Source organism: Chelonia mydas, chromosome 8 (assembly GCF_015237465.2).
Source record: "Chelonia mydas isolate rCheMyd1 chromosome 8, rCheMyd1.pri.v2, whole genome shotgun sequence".
Classification (NCBI taxonomy): Eukaryota; Metazoa; Chordata; order Testudines; family Cheloniidae; genus Chelonia; species Chelonia mydas.
In genome coordinates, this window is record NC_057854.1 from 82,923,986 (window position 1) to 82,939,330 (window position 15,345).

Sequence of the window (15,345 nt, forward strand, 5' to 3'; positions counted from 1 at the left end):
TGAGTCCATCCCTAAACTTAACACCTTAGACAGTATTCATAAATACCGACTATCTGGCCATAATTTAGTTGAATTTTCAGCAGGCTTCCAGCAATGCCCTCACATATTGTGCTCACTCAAGATCTCATTGCATGGTCCACTAGATCATAAGCTCGTCAGGGGCTCACTGAATTGATTCACTTTAAGGCTTAGTATAAAGTGCATCTCATCTAAATGATACAGAGAGGTGCTTGTGCTTTTGTGGCAGCTACCCAGGTAGGAAGCAAGTCAACAAAGCAATGAGATTGTTTGCTGGTGTGGCTGGAAACCAAACACTAAGGCATGTGATCACAGCTCCCCCAAATTCTTTTGTCCAGTTTGTGTGCACTTATCAGCTGATGGAGTGGGTAAATTCAAAAAGGATATTGTGACCGGAGTCAAGAAATTGTGTGGCATACAGATGTCACACATCTGTGCTGGTAGTCCTGGCAGTAGTGGTGTAAGAACCCCTTTTCATCAGGGTAGTTATTGTGGAGGGGGGAGTTCTCAAATCTGTAAGGGAGGTTTTCAGTGAAGCTCTTTTCCCTGTAAATCCTAGGGAAAAAAAGGATTGGATTCCTAGGAAAGTACGAGCCGTTTACAAGGCGTGGTGGTTTCCCAGACTGTAGGCCAGTGGTTCTCAATCCGTGGGCCACTTGCTGCCCAATCAGCACACAGCTGTGGCCCATGTGATATCCTCAGGGGCACACAAGTAGTGTGTGTGTGTGTGTGTGTGTGTATGTATGTGTGTGTGTATATATATATATATATATATATACATATAGTGTGGATGTGGCCCACATAACACACACAGCTGCATATACGGCCCACAGAGGTAAATAGGTTGAGAACCACTGCTGTAGGCTATTCTAGATTGCTGGCCAGGATAAGCTTTGGGTAATGTAGGCTCTCATAAGGCTTTAGTGGGCAGTTTGAGCCCTGGGAATAGGATGTTCTGGATTTGAGCACTGAAAAGTGTGATGGGGGTTGTCCATGTCCTTCCCTCTTTTCCTTTGCTGCCATACAAGGTTGCCCTGAGAAGTAATCCTGTTGTGGATTTAATACAAGTTGTGATCACTTGGCTAAAAATTCCAGACATCTGTGTTCACCCTCATTGGCCCTTGCAAATCCAAATAACTATTGGATTCCAGCCAAGAGAGAATTATATTTGGGTGAGGGTGGCACAGTTCTTGTACATATAGCTTCTAAAGTGCTTTGGGATCAAGTGGGATGGAAGGCATGGCACATAATTTGTTTTAATGTCTCTTGTAAGAGATTAAGGAGTATTTAATAACCATGAGATAGCAGGTACTGTCCTGGGTTAATCAGGAGTCATAAAGAACAGCTTTTCCTCAGAGTTCTGAGCGTGGAGAGAAGTAAATAGTGGTACCACCAAAACTGGTGCAGGAGCACTGTTGTTCATTATGATCCATAAAGCTATGCTCAAATACATGTGTACAGCTTCACTGAAATCTGTGAGATTCTTGTATATCGTTTAACCAGAATGTGGCCCTATATTTGTTCAGTCTTCAGAGGAGCTGAGTAGCAGGTTGTTGAACTTTCTGGTAAAACTATGTTGCGTTAGTTAGTTAGTTTAGTTAAAAAAATAAAAGTGAATTTTGAGAGACTCCAGCTGGGTCTCGGCAAAATGAAAAATAGCACAGAATATATTGTACATACACCGCTGCCAGCCGTAGCTAGTACAACTGTGATCACCTTATCCCAGGTCTGGCAGCTAGAACTGCAACTAGAAATCCAAGAGAAGGCCAGCCAACCTCAAAAGAGTGCTTATGATGAAGACTAATTTTATTTAAACAAGCGAGAGGAAGGAATTTGACTGAGAAGTATAAATTATGGAATGAGAAAACTAGACACTTTCTCTCTCTCTAAAAATGGCATTGTCACCAAATACAAGAAGCTGATGAAATTGAAGGACAGTATATTTAGACCAGACCAATGGAAATTTTCCTTCACCCAGCAGATAGAGAATTTGGGGAATTCATTGCAGCCAAAGGTAGAAGACAAACCATTTGGATGGATTTTTAAGAGTGAGAGTTTTATGACTATTAAAAGTTGTAGCTGTACAAGCTGGGACAATGTTACAAGGACAATCTAACATCATACTTCAGGGCACCCGGTGGCTGCCTGAAGGGATCAGGAAGGAATACATTCCTCTTCTCATAACAACCTCCCCTCTTCCCTCAATGTGTATTACCGGGGGTAGTTCTTGATTGTTAGGAGTTAGGCATTGCCAGGGGCAAGATATCAAACTTGCTGGTCTGATGCAGTACAAAGCCCTTCAAAAGCTAGACAACAATTCCAGATGCCCTAAAATTGCTCGGTCAGAAGAATTTGCATTGCATACAACATTTATTATGTCCTCCAGGCATATCCACTTTACTTGTTTCATCTTACACTAGCATCTGTAAAGCTCCAGATGCATGTCACACTCCCTGGAAGGGTACGAAGGAGCCCTGTGACAGAGGATTTGTAAGAAGCAACTGAGGACCTAATTAATGAAAAATGTCTGGTGTAGTGGGTCTCTACTGAGGGTATAGGATGTTATGAGTTACCTGTGCAAATTCCAGGTTCAGTGCAAAAACAAAACAAAGCCGTAATATTGTATTCAGAAGCATTCTGGTGCATTGCTAGCTAATTGATTGTTAATGTTTAGTAGATTTATAGCATGAAGCCAAATATTGTATCTATATGGAAACACCATTTCAGTCCCTCATATGGGCTGTGGGATTAATCGCCCAATAGTGGAAATCTGCCATATCCCATTTGGTAGACAGCAGAAGGGGCTTCCACCATGACATCACAGCTCATGCAGCTGAAATGAACTAGGTGGTACAATTCCCTGAGCACAGTGTTTGCCAGTTGCTTGGTATTTAAGATGAAAATACTCTGAGTATATTGTCTTTAAGGAGACCACTTCCGGAGTCCTTATTCCAATTTAGAGCACTTTGGAAAGCTTTGGAGATAACAGATATTTCAGTTCTTTCAAAAAGTGAACAAGCAGTGGCCTTTTCTTTAAACAGTTCAGTAATGTGGCCAGATCAATTCCTATGCCCTTCTGATGCAGCAGCTTGAGGACTCTAGATTTTACCTTCTGAACAGGTTTTTCTACTAAAAGCCTTATCTTCTAGCTTTTTTCCCTTAGAGCTGGTTGGAAAATGGGATTGGGGGTGGAGGGCAGATTGTGAAAAAAATTGTCCCTTTTTTTTCCCCACAGGGAAATTTCTAAATTAGAATTTTTTTTTGACAAGCTCTGTTTTTCCCTGTAACATCAGAAGCACCTCTGATTCACCTAGAAAAATAGAGTGACACTCTGGCTACACACAAGAGAAAGGGACACAAACTGAAATGACTGGTAGAGGTTTGCTCGGTTAAGGAAAGAATTCACAGTTGATTTTTAGACCTGATTTCAATGGGCCAAAGATCAGGCCCATATGAAATTGGGCTGGGAAGAAGGACTCTGGCCTATGACTATGTGGATGTGGCAGGGGTTGCCTCATCCCTAGCTTGCTCCCATAGAGCAGGTCTACACTTAAAATGTTGCATTGGTCTTCACTGAAGAGCTTGTCCCATTGGTGTAGTTAATCCACCTCCCTTAGGTTAGGTCGGTATAACTATGTCACTCAGGGGTGTGGATTTTTCACACCTGCGAGTGACATAGTTATACTAATATCGGTGGTAGTGTAGACCCAGCCACATGCTCCTCACACCAGGTCTTAGCAAATACAGGAATTCCTCACTTAACATTGTAGTGATGTTCCTGAAAAATGCAACTTTAAGCAAAACAATGTTAAGCGAATCCAATTTCCCCATGAGAATTAATGTAAATAGGGGGGGTTAGGTTCCAGGGAAATTTTTTTCACCAGACAAAAGACTATATACATACACAGTATAAGTTTTAAACAAACAGTTTAATACCAGTACACAGCAATGATGATTGTGAAGCTTGGTTGAGGTGGTGAAGTTAATGGGTGGGATATTTCCCAGGGAATGCCTTACTGCTAAATGATGAATCAGCAATTGGCTGAGCCCTCAAGGGTTAACTCTTTGTTAATGTAGCCTCACACTCTACAAGGCAGCATAAATGGAGGGAGGGGAGACAGCATGGCAGACAGAGACACACATCCTGTGTGTGTGAGAGAGAGATGCATATTGCTCCTTTAAGTATGCTGAGCCCACTCTAAGTACATTGCCTTTTTAAGTCGATCAGCAAGCTGAGATGGCAGCTGCTGCCAGGAAGCTCTCTCTGTCCTGAGCCCCATCGTGTGTCCCCCTGCTCTATGGAAGATGGGGTAAGTGGGGTGCAGGAGCAGGGGGGAGGGGGACACCCTGACATTAGCCTCCCTCTCTCTCCCCCACCCTCCGGCAAGCAGGAGGCTCTGGGGAGCAGCTACAAGGCAGAGGGCAGGAGCAGCACATGGCAGTGGGGGGGGGGGGACAGCTGAACTGCTGGCAACTGATAGCCTGTTGGGCAGCTGCCGCACAGGGAATGAAACAACTTTAAGGGACAACTTTAAGTGCAGAGTTTCTGTAGTTGTTCCTCAAACCCTGCGCAGACTGTTTCCTGCCAGCAGAGGGAGCAGGGCTGCTGCCTTCTTTCTACAGCCACCAGCAAATTATACTCTCTGGTCTCTGCTCCTGCTGGCCGCCCTGCTTCTGTCTGACCACCTCTGCAGAAAGTTGGGTGTGAGGAGAGCATGCATAAAGGAGTAACAATTACAGGAAACAAGTAGTGTGGGAGGGGTTAGAAAAATCACAGGATCAGCAGCAGAGAGAGGGAAGAGAATGGGGTAGCGTTGCCAGGTGTCTGGTTTTCAACCAGAATGCCCAGTTGAAAAGGGACCCTAGTGGCTCCAGTCAGCACTACTGATCAGGCTGCTAAAAGTCTGGTTGGCAGTGCAGCGGGGCTAAGGCAGGCTCCCTGTCTGCCCTGGATCTAAGCTGCTCCTGGAAGCCGCCAGCATGTCTGGCTCCTAGTGCAGGGGAGGCCATGGGATCTCTGTGCACTGCCCCTGCCCTGAGCGCCAGCATGGCTCCCATTGGCTGGGAACCCCAGCAAATTGGAGCTGCAGGGGTGGCACCTGCGGGCACAGGCAGAGCCCCCTGGTCCCTCCACCTAGGGGCAGTAGGGACATGCCAGCCGCTTCCAGGAGCCGCCTGAGGTAAGTGCTACCCAGCCAGAGCCTGCACCCTGAACCCCCTTCTGGACTCCAACCCCCTGCCGCAGCCCTGAGCCCCCTCCTGCACCCAAACTCCCTCCCAGAGCCGGCACCGCTCACCCCCTCCGCTCACCCCAAGCCCCATCCTGCAACCCAAAACCGTCATTCCTGGCCTCACCTGAGCCCACACTCCAGCTGGCACCCCCACCCACTCCTGCACCCCAACCCCCTGCCCCAGCTCTGAGCCCGCTCTTGCACCCCAAATCCCTCATCTCTGGCCCCACCCCCGAGACCACACCCCCAGCCAAAGACTGCAACAACCCCCTGTCCCAGCCCAGAGCCCCCTCCCACACCCTGAATCCCTCATTTCTGGCCCAATCCCAGAGTCCGCACCCCCAGCCGGGGCCAGCTCTGACACCACAGAGCCTTACACCTGCGTCCCTGTTCCCATTCCTGCCCTTAGCCAAACATGATTCCAATTTCCCCACCCCCATTCTCTGTTCCCATTCCCCCCCTTCTTGATTGACTGCAGACTATACAGTAAAACTTGAGTTCTGCTTAGCTATACCTTAACCAATCATTTTCCTGAAATTTAACTAACCAATCCTAACATATTGTAACATGATTATGTAACCAATTATATCCCACCACCTTAATTAGTTTCCACCCAGCAAAATTAATTATACATCAGACAGAAACAAGCACAGAACCAGACAGAGATTATACAGACAAACAATGGGGACTACAGTGATAGAACAAACACGGAAATGAGGATTTCGCATCCCAGCTATTGATAAGTGAGTTCTTGCCAGACAGGATGCTATCAAACTAAGTTTCCTCTTACATTTTCTAGGCACTTCCCTTTCTCTGGAGGTGATAGGCATTATCAGGAGAGGACTGTATTCCTAACAGCCCAATAGCACCTTATTTCAATGTGACTAGGTTGGAATGTGAGGATGTGACTGGTCGCTTCCCAGCTTATGGCTGCCTCTGTTGCTTAGCCAAAGGCCTTAGCCTAAGAACAGAGCCTCAGACTGTCACAGTAAGAGAAGGACCTTACACTGGCAGACACTGATTTTGATTCTTTCTTTTATACCTCTATAACTAGCCAAGTGATAAGAATACACCTAAATTCTTAGAGTATAGGCCTTTACAGACAAGCCTGCATATCTATATCCTAACAGGGTGTGGGAGAGAGAGCGGTGGAGGAGAGGGGTCAGGACCTTGGAGAAGGGGTGGGGAAGGAGCAGGGCCTTGTGGAAGGGGCGGGGCAGGGCAAAGGTGTTTGGTTTGTGCAATTCAAAAGTTGGCAACCCTAGAATGGGGTTGTGATGTCAGAGAGATGGGAAACAATAAAAAGAGGGAAGACAAAGGCAGAGCTAGAAGGAAGGAAAGATGAGTGTCAGAGAAGATGGTAAACTACCAGCAAGGCAGACAAATGTTGTCCTATGCAAATATAGGGGTTAATGCCTTTGTGAACAATGATCCATAGTTCCTCTGAATTATACAGCACTAGCCCCCACGAGGTTCCTGGCCTTGGGAAGTGGAATGTGCTGCTTGTATTTTGCTTTGCTTTTGCTGTTTTTACAAGGCTGATTTTGGCATTTAATTTTATATGCACAAAATTTTCCAGTGCATCTGAGGGGAGATGCAGCCCACACTTGGGAAGCATTGAGGGTTGCCGTTTCCTGTGCATTTCATTTCCTGGGATTCTAACAGGGCCTCACATGCCACAGGCAGGTTAGTATTATGTGCTTGGGTGTTTGGCAGGAATGTCTGGTTTTAAAGTTTTCTAAAATGCAGGGAGTTCCTGGCACCTCCCCACATGGATGTGGTTTGCTCCAGGTCTACTTTTTAGTCTGTCTGGGGATCGGAGAAGACAATTTCTAATGTTCCGTATTAGTAATTTCAAGGAAATTATGTTAATAGAGCAAGTACTTTGTTATAGGACTACATGAATGATTTAGTACACAACTATCAGGAAACTCAGTAGGAAGAGAGTAACATCACTTTTTTTTTTTTTTTTAAAACACTGGTTTGACTCCCTTTGTTGATTAAATGGTTTTTCAGCTATAAAGAGGTTGAGCATGCTAATCTAGATCTTCAGATAGGGCCAGGTCCTGCTACAGAAACAGACCTGTAATGCCTGAGACAGATCGTGCCACAACACACAAAATAACCTATGAGACACAGGACAAGAAAAGCTTTCTGAACTAACTTTTAAAAACAGTCATAAGAAAGTACATTTCTTTCAGGCTGGCTGCTGCTTCCTTTTTGATGATGATTTGATAGATACCATAAAACCAATTGATCAGCATCTTATAAAAACATTAGACAAAGGCTGTGTTGTGATTCCCCTTTCCTGAACGCTTCTGATCTTGTATTACGTTTGAAGGTAGCCCCCAAAGATACTTCAAGGACAACAATGTTAAAATTTGATTATCATTTCTTTTGACAATACTGTTATTAAAACACACAACAAGAGGCAGTCAATTTTTCATTGTTTGTTGACCTTGCAATTTTTTTGATGACCTCTGCAGGCCCAAAGTATATTAAATGATTCTCTGTCACAAGTAATACCCTGTTTGTAACAGGATACGATGTTGGAATTGTTTGTTCACTGGATAATTTTTATCTTTGTAATCATAAAACAACAAAGGAAGGGCATGTACAGTATTTGTCAAATCAGTTTTCTTTTAATTGACAGCCATCATTCTGGCTAATAAAAACAAGGGGATAAAAGTTTATGAAGTCTGCTATTATGACTTGTTTGGGTCATACAAAATGTTTCATTTTCTCTAGGGTTGTATACTAAAATATTCAGGGCTTGTCATCCACACAAGTAAAATGCATAAAACTATTTTTCTTGGCCACTCTATCTTTTTGGGAGGAGACATCATGAGGAACAGCTTATTTCAAAATCTACTCTATAATTAAATTAGGGCTGTCTGTCCTGCTTACTGCAGGCATACACTGAAATTCTAGCAATTGCTATGTGCTAACTGATGGTGGTAATCAAGACTCAAGTTACATTTCCACCAATATTTTTCTGGGTTTTTGGGTGGCAAAGTAACAGTGAAAATTATTTTTGTATTATTAAATTATTAAAAATTTTAATACAATATTCCCCAGAGGCCCTAATTAGGATCAGGGCCCCCCTTCTTAGCATATGTACAACATACCTCAGGTGGCATGTGATCAGGATTCACCACCAAATTTGATCTGCTGATTGGATCATTAGCTTCCCCTGCTTGGGCCAGGTACTGACAGGTAGTGTGACGTGAACTCTGACCCAAGGCACTAATCCTGCACAAACTCATATGGAGATATTGTCCTTGCGTCAAGGGATCTTACATGGCATTTTGATGGATTCGTGGAGCTTAAGGCCGGAAGGGACTATTAAATCATCTTGATTAACGTCCTCTATAATCACAGGCCATTAAATTTCACCCCATTACCTCTGTATTAAACCCAATGACTTGTGTTTCACTAAAGCATATCTTCCAGAATGGCATGAAGTTTTGAGGCCATCAAGAGAATAAGAATCCACCACTTGGTAGTTTGTTCCAAAGATTGATCACCTTTGCTGTTTAAAAATTGCACCTAATTTCTAATTTGAATTTTTCTGGCTTCAGCTTCCAACCACTGATTCTTGTTATACCATTCTCCACTAGATGAAAGAGCCCGTTACTATCCAATAATTTCTCCCCATGAGGGTATTCATACACTGTAATCAAGTCACCTCTCAATTTCTTTTTGATAAAATAAACAGAGTGAGCTGTAAGTTTCTCACTATAAGGTATTTTCTCCAGCTCTTGAATAATTTTTGTGGCTCTTTCCTGCACCCCTCTAATTTTGCAACATACTTTTTAAAATGTGGACACCAAAACTACACAGTATTCCTGTATCCATCTTACCAAGATTTACTTCCTATTTTCAAATGTCCCTTCCAAAATAGAGAAGAAACCCTTCTTTCATAAAAATCTTTCTTCTTCACGCTGATCCTGCTCCTGGAAAACGTTTAAGTGCATGCTTAACTTTAAGCATGTAGGGAGTCTCGGTGAACTCAGTGGGACTACTCATATGCTTAAAATTAAAAGTTCAGTATGTTTTCTGGATTTTATTTTAATTTGTATAAAATAGAAAGTGATATGGAGTCATTTTTTCCAATAGCAACGTGAGTTCCAGAACCATTTAGGATCTGGGGTAGATGCCAGGTGCTCAAATTAACAGCTGGCAAAATCCTCTGTGATAAGTCTATGGTTCTCCCAGTGGTGACCATATATATACTTAAAACTAATAGCCACATCAAACTTATGAATGGTCAGGTAAGCAGATGGAAGTTGTGATTATTTCACTGAGCTGTATATGTAGTAAACCTATATATTTCGAATTTATAAACAAAAAACCCATTCATATGGGTTAAAATCTAATCAAGTTTCAACCAGAAGCAATTTTCATTATGGGTCTGCAGCCTTAAAAATAAGCCTATATAATAAAGTGTACCACATATTAAGTATAGTAAAGGTTAAATTTGGAGCATTAAAGTCAACACTATACTAACTGTAATTTGAATTTGTTGAGCTATCTACAGTAAACAAAAGCCAACTTTAAGATGCCTATTTACCATTAGTCTTGCTACCAGGCAAATTAATTTATGGATTTTTTGTTATGCAGGCAAAATAAATATTGGTCAATAATTTAGCTAAAAAATTATATCCAGGATCCTTGCAATTTGTAATAGGAGCAAGCATGGAATAATCACAGATAATGAGTAGATAGAGATCTTATAGTCCCTAAACAGAATCTAGTAATTTACATCTTTTCTAATGCTAATAATACAATCACTTTATTTTAGCAGTACAAGACAACCGCATTTCACACAGTAGCTTAATACAAAATGAGAAACTTTTAATGTCTGTATGAGAGATGGTGGTATTAGCATTTATAGCTGTAAGCCTGTAATGTACCATATTGCCATTGCTTAAGATTGGTATTTGTTTAATCTATTCAGTGTAATTGTGTTAGGGAGGGTCTGATCCATAAACACAACTACATGAACAAATTCAAGACCAACAGAGAAATTGTTCCCTTTCTCCATTCACCGCAGTACATCTGGGATGGTACAAATGCTATGAACACATTGCTATTTAATTATTATAAGAATGTCATATTAAAAACTAGAAATGAGTTAAATGCTGCACAGAGGAGTTAAGCTGGGAAGGTTTTAATAGCATTCGAAAATGTGAATTTATATTTCCATTAACATAAAATTGTATTATGCAACTTTACCTGTTAGGAAACACTTTCTGGTAGTTTATCATATTTGAAAAGAGCACTACTGCATTTTGTGTTAACAGAAATACCAAGTATAAATCAAACTTGTGGGCTTAATTGATTTAAATTACTCCTGAAGTTGCTAAATTAATAGCAAAAATCATGTTAAAATACCTTCCTCTCCTGTTTGTGAAAGCAGAGGGACAATAGTGATTACCTAATTTTTTCCTGAGCAAAATAATGAAATTACAACCATTCATTGTTGGAGGTGGTTCCCCTTGCACCACAAAATCCTCAGGCTTCCCTTTCTCTCTCTTCTATCCCCTCTCCCCACCCCACCCCTACATTTCAAGGCCCCATATCTCTCCTCCTCTCCTAACCTACCTCTTCATCATGAGGCCCCATAACCTCCCTCCCAACTTCATTCCCTGCACAGGACTCCAAGAGACCCTCCCTCTCTCCACCACACACACAATGAGAACCCTCAGAGCCCACCCCCTCTTATTACATCACCAGGCAGGCAGAAACGCTGGGCAGAGCATTTTTCTGGGGCCCCCAACTGGCTGGGGGCCCTGGGCATGGGCCCCACTGGTCCAGTGGCTAATCCACCACTGCTAATACCAAAGACATTTACCCTATGTTTCAAAATCTTGCATTTCATACTTTATCCCCGCATTAAGGTTTCCAGATCCATCTTCAATTCTAAATTATAAGAAGTTGAAAAGAGAAATAACAGGTCAAATCATGGCTGGAATTTACACAGCACATACAGAAGAACTATGGTTAGTAGGAAATTGGAAAATGAATATAATCTTGATAAATTTCACCCACTGCTCAAAACCCAGAGGAGTCATTAAATAAAGGACAACTTACTTGTCATTTCACATCAGGCCAAACTTTTTTTTTTCTCCTGTGTTTTTGTACTCAAATGCGTAAGAATGGCCATACTGGGTCAGCCTAAAGGTCCATCCAGCCCAGTACCCTGTCTACCGACAGTGGCCAATGCCAGGTGCCCTAAAGGGAGTGAACCTAACAGGTAATGATCAAGTGATCTCTCTCCTGCCATCCATCTCCACTCTCTGACAAACAAGAGGCTAGGGACACCATTTCTTACCCATCCTGGCTAATAGCCATTAATGGACTTAACCTCCATGAATTTATCTAGTTCTCTTTTAAACCATGTTATAGGCCGAGACTTCACAACCTCCTCAGGCAAGGAGTTCCACAGGTTGACTGCACTGTGTGAACAACTTCCTTTTTCCTGCTGTTAATTATGTGAATTAATCTGTATGTGCACAACACCATGCGCCAGACTTTCACCAGCATCAGTGCAGCTCCATCAGCGCAAAGCTGTCCTAACGCTGCCTTACTTGGCTGCAGGAGGATCCTGCCAGCATCAGGGAAATACACTACATCGGCTTTTAGAGTGCAAGGGGATTGGCTAAGGCATTCTGAACCCTGGCAATTCTGGGCTGCCATAGTGGCCCTTTGGAGCAACAGGCAGCCAAAGCAATTAGAATAGGCTCTTCTTACATGTACCATGGGACTAGCCTGGCATAAAGCAGCCCTAGGACTGGGAGAGCACAGACTCAGAGCTACCTTTGTCCCTCTCTTGCAGCAGTGCTCAACACTCCTCAGAGTTTCCTATTTGTATATTTGATTTGAAAGTGGTAAGTCTCTCCCTACCCCTGACCTTACATAGCACTTACCTACTGTACTGCCCGGGCTACAGCCAGAGAGGGAACAAAAACACCATTTCTCTCCACCCTACCCACCTTGAACCGAGTTGCATGGAAATGGAGCAAAATGGCCAGAGATGGACCCCAGGAAATTATGGGATTGTAATTCTACGTGTCTACACATAAAACATGCACAAAGAAAGTGTTTTGATACTTGGAGTGAGGGAGGAAGAAGGAAAAGGCTTAAATCATTCTTCTAAAAGTATGTCTGCACTTTGAGCTGGGGTGTAATTCCCAGCTCGAGGAGACATACTTGTGCTAGCTCTGATTAAGCTAGCATGCTAAGAACAGAGTGTAGTCATAGCAGTCGGAGGGGCTAGCTTCTTCGACTGGGTATGTTTCTGTCTAAGACACTAGGCACATTCTCAGCGCAGCTAGCTCCTCCGGCTGCCCATGCCACCATGGCTACACTCTATTGTTGGCATGGTGGCTCAGTGCACTAAGGCTCATCATCTACGCATTTTTACCAACCAGATTTAAATGCGAGGTCTGGAAAGTCTTCTCCTGAGAATACTGTGTGTCTAATGGGAAAACAATGTTTTAGAAACAAATTCAAAACAGTCCATACATGGAAAAATCATGAGCATAAAAGGGATGCTCTATTGGGAAAGCTGTGAGAACAAACCTCCCCTTTTGAAAGAAACCTGTTTTAGGAGCCTTTCTTTCCAGAAACAAAACACATGTATTTTGGTGATTCAAATCATAGTGTGCAGCACAACACAGTTTTAAAGTACAAAATCTGTTTTAAAGCAGTGGTCTCTCCATATGTATGAAGCATATGTAACTATTCAATCCTCCCACCCAGGGTTTGAACTTCCTGATCTTCAGATTCCTATCTTAAACCCTTACTGTTGAGCTACAGGAGTAACAGCCCGTTTGTAGAACACCCAGTGGAGGAGGACTTAACATGTATTTTCCCAGTGGTTATGCAACTATTTCCTAGTTAGCAGTAGACTCCAGGATTCCTGATCACCAGTATTCTATCTCTGGTTCTGGAAAAGGAGCGTGGCTTATAGGGTTAGAAACAGGATTGACTAAAACCAGTTTTAATCATTCGAAAAGGCCATGGAGATAAGCCTGGGTTTGTCATGTTAGAGACCTTGACTCTGTGTCTGCAGTGACCTTTGCATAAACTGTCTGCAACCTTATGAGGAAAAAAAAAAAAACAGACGCGGAGGTCACTAGCTCTTCCCTAACTGCCTTTTCCCTTCACTCTCTCCTCCCTCAGGAACTACATAATTTTCCCTCAAATTCTATGTGTTCAGCTTGGAATAAAAACGTTCAGTTATGGCTAAAAAGTTATACTTTATAGACTAACACTACCTGTGAAACTGATATTCTACAACAGGAGCACATGAGGAAGCAATAATGCAGGAAGATTGTGAGTACAGGTGAGAGAGTTTCCCTGGGTTTCCGTTCCTGTGTCTGATGCCACAGTGGACCCTGGCAGCTATGAGGCACAATTACAGAAAGGTTCTTTTCAGCCCCTGCAACCCAAGGTTGCAGCATACTCGGAACAGATGGAATCTTTAGAGAATTTAGTTGCCAAAGTCTAAATTCTCTACTGAGCATGTGTGAATTGTGGTTTTTCTGAGACCTGTAATTATACCAAATTTGAACATATTTTTATGGGTACAGAAAAATGCACTTCCCTGACATGCGGGCAACACTTCCCCCTTCAGCAAATTTCATGTCCCTGCTCTAAACCATGGAGGTAGTGAAGCTTCACAATGAAACAGTTGTAAGAATGTTTTTAATGAGGGTAAAACAACCTATATGTCCCTAACCTTGTTCTGAGAAACAGCTGAACTATTTTTGCTGTAAAGATCCAAAAAGAATCAACCCAAGACAGACATCCAGTATGAGAAATTTCAGCCTAAAGTTTGGCAAAGTTATAAGCAACTGAAAAAAGGTCTTATAATAGAAAGTGTTAGGCAACCTTGCCTTGAAGCATTCCTTCAATCTCCACCTATAATAAGCGATTAAAAACTGATCAGACAGATAACAGTTCAGTCAGAATATTGTTGGGACAAGTGGACAAGAATTAAATTTCTTTTGTTACTTCCTTACTCACATTTTTTGTCTGCATCTTCAGTTTCAATTGTAAACTCTTTGAAGCAGAGACCAGTCACATCTATGTAAAGTAACTATCACATTTTGGGTGCTCTGTGAATAATAATAATCCAAAAAAGGGAGGAAAAACATTGGAGAAAAAATGTATTGGTGGTGTTTTCAACTGATTTAAAAATCAATGTAAAATCATTGGAAGCCCCTGGGGAATTGAGGATTGTGAAGTCTTTGCTGCAAACTGCCTTCAGCCAAAATGCTGTGTCTTTCATTTCTCTTTGTAATCGACACAGCTATGGCAGGAGACACTCTTGAAAAGGAAACCTTGGAGACTGAGTTTAAAAAGTTTTTTTTTCCCTTGATATTTTTGAAATATGTGAAAATAAAATATGCCCAAGAAAAAAGTAAACTACTGTAATTTAGAAAAGGCTATTTATTAAATATTATACAAACACTTAATAAACCCTTAAACTATGAAGGGTTTAACTAACTTTTTATAGGCTAGACCAGAGGTGGGCAAACTATGGCCCACGGGACCTTCCTGCCTGGCCCCTGAGCTCCTGGCCCGGGAGGCTAGTCCCCGGCCCCACCCCCGCTGTTCCCCCTCCCCCACAACCTTGTGCGGCGCAACGCTCTGGGCGGCCGGGCAGCGCAGTTGCCGAGCCGCGGCCTGACCCGGTGCTCTGGGTGGCACAGCTGTAGCACCGCCAGCCACTGGTGCTCCAGGCAGTGCAATAAGGGGGCAGGGAGGTTGGATAGAGGGCAAGGGAGTTGGGGGCGGTTGGTCAGTGGGCGGGGGTGTGGATGGGGTCGGGGTGGGCAGAGGGTGGGGAACAGGGGGGTTCGATGGGGCAGAGGTCCCTGGGGGGAGCCAGTCAGGAAGGAGGGGGGGTTGGATGGGGCAGCAGGAGGCAGTCAGGGGTGGGGAGTCCAGGGGTGGTCGGGGACAGGAAGCAGGGAGTGGTGGATGTGGTAGGAGTCCCGGGGGGGCCGTCAGGGGACGGTGGGGGTTGGATGGGGCAGGAGTCCTGGGGGAGCCGTCAGGGGGTGGGGGGGTTCGGATAAGA